This window comes from Capsicum annuum, chromosome 2, assembly GCF_002878395.1.
Source record: "Capsicum annuum cultivar UCD-10X-F1 chromosome 2, UCD10Xv1.1, whole genome shotgun sequence".
NCBI lineage: Eukaryota > Viridiplantae > Streptophyta > Magnoliopsida > Solanales > Solanaceae > Capsicum > Capsicum annuum.
Window position 1 is genome coordinate 26941736 of NC_061112.1, and position 10416 is coordinate 26952151.

Genomic DNA, 10416 nt, shown 5'->3' on the forward strand with positions numbered 1-10416 from the left:
AAGTTAAACACAAAAATACAATCACAACATAAGGACAATATATAAAGTTCAACAAAAATAATGATGATGTGATGACGATAATGACGATGTGATGCATGAGGTTGTCACACAAAGTTTCTCAACTTAGGACCCATATGGGGTTTGTCAACCTATATACAACCAACCAATATGAATATCCATATCTTCTTTCCGTCATACCCTTTGATAGAGGGGTTTTAAGATGTTTCACTTTTTGTTAGAAAAAACAAGTATTTCTGTTATTTAAAATATTTTCATAGTGGTACCAATTTTTCATGAATAAATATGATATGATGATATAATGTGAAACAACAAACAAGAATGAGAGATTCCATATCCAACCAATATACTAACCGAATAAGCCAAAATCCACTCATTTATTCAACCTTCCATGAATCCAACATAAATATAATGAAAAACACCAAGAAGTCACCATTGATACCACATTAGGGTTGTTCGTCAACAAGATACCACAAAATTTCATATACATATGGCTAATAATATCGCATAGGACCCAACGCGATGACACATAGAAAATAACATTCGAAAACTACTAACAAACATTAATATATAGGCCCCCACAAGGGCACACGACATTATATATAGCCATTTTCATGATTATTTACCACACCCTTAATATTATTTTGTATCAAAATTAGCTACCCAGTGCAGTATGAAGAATGTTAAGACATAACCTACCTTGAATATCCGAAACTGATCCACCAGCCTTCAATCTGAATCCTTACTCCTGACAAACGGACTCAAAATCAACTATGACATAGAGATATAGAATCTAAGTATGAAAAGAAAGCCAATGATACCCATAGTATCTATTTCATGTCGGGGTTAAAATGGATCCTTGAAATAAGTTTTCAAAAAAAATCATAATTTTATATTTGAAATATGTTCCCTATATTTATAGGAGTCTATAGCTAAAGCCCAAGTGAAAACGTGTTTAAAATAAAGTCCTAGATAAAGAAAAACCATGCTTACTATTTATTGATAAAAATCCTTAAAATTCATTTTAAAATCAAGAATTGAAGTTGTTTTGAAGATGAAAACGAAAGAAAAGTGGTAATTATAAAACTAGAAATTCAGTCAAGTGAAAAAGGGTTGAAAATAGGGGTTAAATTGGAGAATTACTATTTTTAGGCTTTATAGCCAAACTCCCAATTTTCTCCAATTCATGTTTAAACAAAAATTTCAACTCTATCCAAAGACTCATAAAAAAAGTCTGTACCTTGAGGTTTAATCTCAGAAACCTTAAACCAACCAACTGTAGAGAGAGAATGCCTACCATACTAAGCCTCAAAATGAGCCATATCAATACTGGAATGATTAGCTATTATTATAAGCAAACTCTACCAAAGCTATGTGTTGCTCCTACTAACCATAAAAATCAATCACACAAGAGCGGAGCATATACTCTAGAACCTAAATAGTTTGCTCAGACTGACCATAAGTTTAAGGGTGAAATGTTTTATTAAGATCAACCCGAGTACAAAAATTGTCCTCAAAGGTATTCTGGATGTGAGATGTGAATAATGAACATTGATATGAGATAGTAGACACTGGCACCCCATGAAGATGTGCAATCTTATGTATATATAAATATGGGCCAACCTCTCAGTGCTGAACGAGACTTAAAGCTAAATAATGAGAGCAAATTTAGTCAATCGATCTATAATGATCCAAACACTATAAGAACCATTAGAAGAACAAGGCAACCCATTCATGAAAACCATAGTAATCAATTCCTACTTTCACTCGCGAATGGGCAACGTCTAAAGAAATCCAGAGATCTCAAATGCTTGGCCTTCACCTACTAGCAACATAGGCAATGATATACAACATCTGCTACATATTTCCTCATACCACCCTACCAGTAAAATTGCTTTAAATCATGATACATCTTAGTCACTCCCAGATGTATCGAATATCTAAAACAATGGGCGTCTTCCAAATTTAATCTAATCAAATCACCTACTCTTGATACAAAAACTCAGCCTCCAATCCTCAAAACACTATCCAAATCAAGTGAGGCTTTATTAGCCTCAGCATTAAACATATTATCCTGAATCACTCTCAATCCAATGTCATCAAAGTTATGAGCTTGAATGTGTTCCATAAAAGAATATCTAGCCTTCATGAATGCCAAAATACACCCAATGTCAAAATACCAAAGCCTAACCATATGGTTAGCTAAAATTTGAACCTCCATGGCAAAAGGCCTCTCCTGGGTCCAAAGATATTCCAAGCTACCCTTGTTTGTAGACTTCCAGCTCAAGGCATCCATAACGAAATTAGCCTTCCCCAAATGAAAGAGAATAGTGATATCATATTCCTAAAGCAACTCAAGAATATAGTATTTTCTAATATTAAGGTCTCACTGGGTGAAGAAGTATTAAATTCTACAATGATCCAAGTAAATCTCATAACGGACTCTATAAAGTAGCGCCTCCACAACTTTAAAGAAAAAACAACTGCACACAACTCAAAAACATGGGTAGGATAATTTCTCCCATGAAGCTTTAATATAATATAAGAATACACATTAACCTTACCCTCATTCATAAACACAACAACAAACCCAATACCTAAAGTATCACAAAAGATAATAAAGCCCACGCACTTCCTAAGCAAAGTCAAAATAGGAGCTGATGTCAAAAAGTTTTTGAGCTTTTAAAATCTCTCCTCGCAAGTATCAGACCACTGATAAATAAATCTTATTTTTAAATCAACTTGGTCAACAGAGCTACAATAGAAGAAATTCCCTTAACAAACTGTCGGTAGTAACCTGCCAAGCTAACAAAACTTCAAATCTCAATGGGCGAAGTAGGTGTATCCCTATCATGAACTACTGGAATCTTGGATGGATCAACCATAATACCATCCTTGGTCACCACATGACCCAAGAAAGGGATAGACTCCAACCAAAACTCAAACATAGAGAACATAGTACCCAACTTCCCATCTCTCAATATCTGAATCACAATCCACAAATTCTCTTCATGATCAGCCTCACTCTTGGAATAAACCAATATATCATCTATAAATACAATAACAAAGGAGCTGAGATATGGCCAAAATACTTCATTGATCAACTTTATGAATACGACTAGGGCATTGGTAAACCCAAATGACATAACCAAAAACTCATAATGATTATATTGAGTATGAAAGGTTGTCTTAGGAATAGTTGAATCTCTAGTCCTCAACTATTGATGACCAAACTTTAAATCAATCTTTGAAAACACTGAAACACCCTAAAGCTAGTCAAATGAATCATAAATAAGAGTGCTATATCTTGTTTTGATGATAAGCAGCATATAACAACAGAATGGGTCCCTACATATTCAGGGCTATAGTACAATAGGCATGCGCCTGGATAGTTTTTTCATCTAGTGTAACAAACTAAGCTGTTTCTACTTATACTATTTAGGAAACTTAGTCTATTGCATTTTAACCCTAATTATTATGCTACTATAAATTGTAAAGGATGTTTCTCAATTGATAGTTTTTGCAAAAAATTAAAATCAAAGAAATTGAGAAAGGAAAAAACTTAATTCAGCTTCATTACTCAAGTATAGCTCAATTTCTTATTTCTCATGCACTAAAAGAGTGAGTGTTCCTGAGTTGTATCCTAAATTATACTTAATTACTTATGTTATAAGAGTACTATTATTTTCTTCTTACTTTGAAAGTGCTTAGGTAGAGTTACCTAAGGTGGATATTGGTTAGAATAAATTAATTTCAAGGTGTGTTCTTGTAGAGTTGTCAAGATAGGCTTGTAGTAGAGTTATTACAAGCAGGTGGAACCTAGAGTTAGGTTCATTTGAGTCTATAATAAGGAGTTTGATTATTAAAACACCCAAAAACTTGGAATCTTGAAATATTTCCTTATTTTTGGACTTACTGGACTTGGTATGACTCAACGGTACTAATTGTACCCTTCAATACAACTTGTGGGATGGATTGAGGGTTTAATTAGATATTAGGCAATGTGCTTGGCTTGGTTACTGCCTAGGATATATCTCATCTAGGTATGAGTCATATCCAAAGATAAGATTGGTGCAAGGAAAGTCATATGGTGCTTGATTAAGTTATCTTATAGAGTCTACCCATAGTACGGTTGGTGTGTACCATTGAGTGCACCACTTGTACCCTTAGGTATGATTTAAAAAGGTGTGAGTCATATAGTAACCAGTGTGTAGGGTCTTGGCATGGTCTTGGGTACATATTGGGGTACTACTCATACCCTAAGATACAGATGGTATTGGTGAGTCATACCTTTGGATGTGGTTTGTTTTAATTTTAAGTTAAGGGTCGTTCGAACATTTACTACTTCTAAGCCATTATGTTCTCACATTATATAACCCATGTATAAGGCATGTATCATTTCCTTATTGTTAGTTTCAGCTAAAGGCATATGTATTATGCTTTAAACATTAATGAATCACGAATGGTGATGTTCAAAATATATATTACGGTCTTGATGCATATGGTTTGGTATTGGTTTAAACTATATTCTTACATATCTTTGGTATTGGTTTACATATGTTGGACCTTTTTAGTTATGGTTTAACAAATGGGTCTTGATTAACCCTAAGAATGGTGGTTTATGCATTGGTTTTGGTTTGGGTAAAGGTATGCCCTCAACATGTTTTATAAAATGCCTAAAAGAAAGTTTTCACTCTATTGTTGAACTTTCATTGGAACTTTTTCATGGTTTAGTTTGGTAATGGAACCCTAAATGATTTTGAATGGTTTAAATGATATAAATTCTTTAAATGTTTGGCTTGGTCATAAATGGTTTGGAATGGTTTAAAATGGTATAAATGGTGTACATGGTTGGAAGGATTTAATGGTAAATCCTTGGTGGCTATGAAATTAATTGTGGTTGTGGATTACATAGGAATCCCCCAAGTGGTTTAATATGGTTAGTGAAAGGGTACATGTAATTTCTTACAAATATACATGGTTGTCTTTGGGTAGAATTTGCAAGTATGGTCGGTACGATGATACCACTACTAATGGCCTTGGTTAATGAATGAATAATACATTGGTTAGTTTCTTGGTAATGGTTTTAATTAGGCAATAATGGTGGGGGTGTATGGAAAAGTCATGGAAGGTGGAGGTCCTGAGGGGACCAAAAATGGAAACTCATATTAATCGATGTGAGGTTTGGTCTTTCTAACTATGTACATGATATCAGAGTTAATATTTAGGGGATGTTCTAGTCATCCCAAGTTTTCTTCCCTATTTATACGGCTACACACACTGGACCCTTTCAGCAGGAGAGCTGAACCCATATAGCCTTTAGGTGGTTTATGATGGTAAAACTACACAACCCAGGTAAAGGTTTTAAAGGCATGCTAAATCTAATTCCCTTTCCCGGCATGGTGTTATATATATATATATATATATATATATGTATGGGGGTATAATTATGGATGGTTTTACTTGGCTCTATAAATGGCATTATCTTATCCTTATCTTGAGTATGCTAGTGTTCACTAACTAACCCATCTTTAGGCTGCGTATATCCACACTATGTAGGGACCAACCATTTTACTTCTCCTGCTAAATGATAAGATTCGAGGACAGTCAATATTGGATTAAAGTGGTGAGCTTCCATAATTTTGAAGGCATATATTTCAAGTCATGGGTTACTTTACTTATTTCTTGTCTTCAACAGAATTTGGTTTTTGGCTATGGTCGAAGGCATGTCCCAACTAGGTACTCTTTGGTTGGTCTAGAGGCTTTGTTTGGACAACTATGGACTTGGGTATGGTATGGATTGGTGATGGTTTTTGACATTATTTTGATTAGTCATTGGGAGGTTGGAATTAGTTGGGTTGGTCTTGGATATAGACTTATCCCTGAGTGACCACATGGTTTGATATGCTACCTTGTTATATGTTTCGAATTCATCCAACTTAAGGTATGCATTTGGTTGTGGTGTTGGGTAACGGGGGTGGTTCTCGATCCTAGTTAGGCTTGGGATTGCCCATTATGATAAGGCCCTGGTTTGGGTCGTGTTAAGTTCGTATTACACCTTTAGGTTTTGATTTTATGGTATGTCCACAAAGATGTGTTGAGTAGAGTCTTGTTTATGGGTTTGTCGTACACCACACATATAATTAGGAGGCTACAAGGCATTTAGCAATGTTTCACTTTCTTTGTTATTCTACTTATGGGCTACCGATCTATGGTCTTACACTTTTCTCTGAGTCTTCCTTAGTTCACTCTTCGAGTCATATCTTCTCAATTATCTATGGTTTATAAAAACTCAATTGTTCCACTGAAGGATAACATGGATAGATCTAGTCTAACTCATGGGGCACAGACCCGACCAAGGGTCACAACTTTTATTTTTTCCCATAAATCCCCACCGCTCTCTACTAACCCTATATTGGGAGGTGATACTCATACTCAGTTACCTTAAGAAGATGTTACCAATATGGAGTTTTGTCATCCTAATAATCTATTAACCAAAATAGTGACAAATATATTATGCCGGTCCTATCCTATTAGTATGGGGAGGAATGAAGTAAGGTTGGTAAATGGGAAAGGTAAAGGGGTCTCGAACTTTTAAAAAAAAAAGGGAGGCCAATGATATGGCGATAAATAGTCCATAAAGGAAGAGTTAGGTGAGCCCTAACTCATATTCTATGTCTTGTATTCCTTACCTAAATTCAATTGGAAGGCAGGTGCTTTCATATTGGTAAATTCTTCTAGGGCACAAGGTGCCTAATCTCGAGCCAGTGGGTTCATTCTGCATCATCCCATTTTCTTTATAAATTTTATGGTTGGTCAAACCATGGGTTTTGTGAGGATGAAGGAATTAGTATTTTAGTTGTGGTCAGTTAGGTCTTATGTGATGGGGATGTCCCATAAGGGTTGCCGCTTGGGCAGATAGAGTATTGGCTACTACCAGTAGCTTCAGCAGTAGTTATGATTATATCAATGTTCTTACTATTCCTTGAGATTCTGAGGCATCTTTTGATTCCAATGCTAGAATGTTGAAAATTTCCTTCCTTGTGGTATGTATGGTTTACTTAGTTTGAGGTTTCCTCTCTTTCGTAACCTTATTTGTGGTTATGTTTTTTTGTCCTAAGTTTTCTTTGGACTCTTTTCTTCTTTTGTTTCTGCCCTAATAGGTGACTCTGCATTTGCCAAAACAATCTCTGGGGGTTTATGGCATCTGTTGGTAATAAAGGAGTCTTGGTAGATTTGTTTGACTCAAATATACTGGATTTTGATATCATTTGGGGGATAGATTGGTTGCACTTATGCTTTTCATTATTAGATTGTCAAACTTGTTAGGCTCCTTGGTGAGTCAATTTTGGAATAGGATAATCGTTTTATTCCCTAGCTGATAAGGGAAAGGTTATATTATATCTTAGAACTCGGAGGTTGATCTCCAACGATTGTCTTTATTATTTGGTCTTGGTTAACTATTCTAACCAAGAAGGTCTTTTCTTACATTTAATTTTTGTGGTGCATGAATTTCTTGGGGTCCTTTCTGATATCCCTTATGGTGTTTTTCTAATGGGGAGGTTGGTTTAGGGTTGGTCTTATTTTTGACATTTGTCCAAATTTTAATTCCTTCTTTATAAAATGGTTTTGGTAGAGTTAAAGAAGTAATTTAGGTATCTCTTAGATAAAGGTTCTCTTTATCTCTGTGTTTCTCCATGGGGTATTTTTTCTTGAATGCATAAGGGGAATGGTTTCCTCAGAAATGGATAGGTTTTTGGTTGGTGGATAACAAATTTAGAGTGTCCTTGTTGAGAGGACTGTCTATATATATATATTCCAATCAATATGGTGTATTTTGATAGTATTAAATAGTGGTTGGTAGATCCTAGGATTGAACCTAGATGTTTTATTTAGATTAAAGGAAGTATGATATGCTCGGGAATAAAAATGCGGGTGTTGTGGAGGTAAACTGGTAGGTTGGATAAGGTTGGTTATTTTGGAAATACAATAGTAGGAGAGTTGTTCCATATAGTACTCATGGTCTGTATGGTTATGTTTCGTTCGGTGTCAAGTCTTAACGACTCCTCTTGTGGTATGGTTTGGGCGGCATGTTTCTTCATTATGGTGTAGGTGGTTGTTTGAAGTGCTTCATACCTATAGTGTAGTTTCTTGTCTTTCGGATCTTTCCTTGGAATTCATGGATAACTCTTGTAATTTGGTTTCTTAAATGACTCTTCTTATGTTAGTATGGTAGTGGTTGGGGAAGTATGGTGATGTATTGTAGAAGACCCTAAATGGAGAAGAGTCTAGGGTGACTACTAACAGTTAAGGTTCTAGAAAGTGAGGTAAGGTTGTTGTCATTGGGAAATAGTTAGGAAAGGAATAGGTGGTGAAAAATCTTTATGGAATTAACAAAGGGTGCTAGATCTTTTGATGCATAGATCATACCACGGTTGTATAAGCTTGTGTGTAGGGTATATGTCCTTTATCTCATCTTGGTTTCTAAATTGGTTAAAGGTGAGGAATAGATCCTCTCATATTATTTTTTATAACTTAGCTAAGGGTTAAAATTGGGGTGTTGGGGTGTAAATTGTTTTCGGGTTATCTAGTGATCTTCTCACCTTGGCGGTAGGTCTTAGCTTCTTATTTTGGTTGAGGAAAAGTTTGTTGGGATTAATGTGTTATCTCATACTTGTCCCTTAATCTTACCCATCATTCAAGGATGAATGATACTAATGAGGGAGACTGAAACACCCTAGGACTTGGACCCTTGCAAATTTACTTGGTTTTGGACTTACCGGACTTAGTACGACTCAGGGGTACCAATTGTACCCTTGAATATGATTTATGGGATAGATTGAGGGTTCAGTCGTATGTTATACTGTGAGCTTGGATTAGTTACTACTCAAGATATGCCTCATTAAGATACGATTCGTATCCAAAGATACAAGTGGTACAAGGAAAATCATATGGTGCTTGATTGAGTTATCTTATGGAGCCTGCCCATGGTACAGTTGGAGGGTATGATTGAGTGTACCACTCATACCCTTAGGTAGGAGTTAAGGAGGTGTGAGTCATATAGGAACCAGTGTGTTGGGTCTTGGCATGGTCTTCGGTATGATTTGGGGTACCACTCATACCCTAGGATATGAATGGTATAGGTGAGTCGTACCCCTGGACGTGGTTTGTTTTAATTTTAAGTCAAGGGTAGTCCAGACATTTACTACTTCAAAACCTTTATATTCTCAAGTTATATAACCCTTGGTGGCCTCTCATAACACTTATTAAAGGATGGAAACACTCAAATACTCTCTCAAACTCATTCTTGAAGATTAGAGGCTAAGGTTTCTCAAGTGTTCTTCAAAGGCGCCCAAGAGTCATGTTTCCCTTCAAAATATTCTTGTATAACGCATGTATAACTTCCCTAAATTTTAGGTCCAACTAAAGGCATGTGTATGGTATTTTAAACATTGATTTATGAATCATGAATGATATGGACTACGTATATCTTACCCTCCCTAGACCTCACTATGTAGGAATACACTGGGTTTGTTGTTGTTTTATGAATGGTGGTTTTTAAATATATGTTGAGGGTTTTGATGCATATGGTTTGGTATTGATTTAAACTATGTTTTCACATGTTTTTGGTATTGGTATGCCTATGTTGGTACTTGTTGGTTATGGTTTAACTAATGGGTCTTGAGTAACCTTAATTATGGTCGTTTATGCATTGGTTTTAGTCTTGGTAAAGGTATGCCTTCAACGTGTTTGATAAAGTGCCTAAAAGAATGTTTTTACTCTATTATTGAACTGTTATTGGAACTCTTTCATGGGTTGCATTGGTAATGGAACCCTAAATGGATTTGGATAGTTTTGCATGGTTTAAATAATATATATACTTTAAATGTTTGGCATGGTCATAAATAGTTTGGAAGGGTTTTAAATGGTACAAATTGTGCACATAGTTTAGAAGGATTAGATGGTAAATACTTGGTGGCTATGAAATTGGCTGTCCTTATAGGGTACATAGGAATCCCCTAAGTGGTTTAATATGGTTAATGGAAGGGTACATGGAAACCCTTAAACCTATACATGGTTTGCTATGGATAGTACTTGCAAGTATAGTCGGTATGATGATACAACTACTAATGGACTTGGTTAATAAATGGTTAATGGATTAGTTGGTGCTTGGTAATGATTTTAATTGCATAATAATGGCGGGGTGTGTAGCAAAGCCATGGAAGTTGGAGGTCCCGGGGGGACCAAAACTGGAAACTCATATTTGTCGATGTGAGGTTTGGTCTTAGTGATCGTGTGCATGATGTCAAACTTTATATTTGGGAGATATACTAGTCATCCTATGTTTTCTTCCTTGGTCGTGTGACTACACGCTCTGGGATCTGTTTAGCATAACCC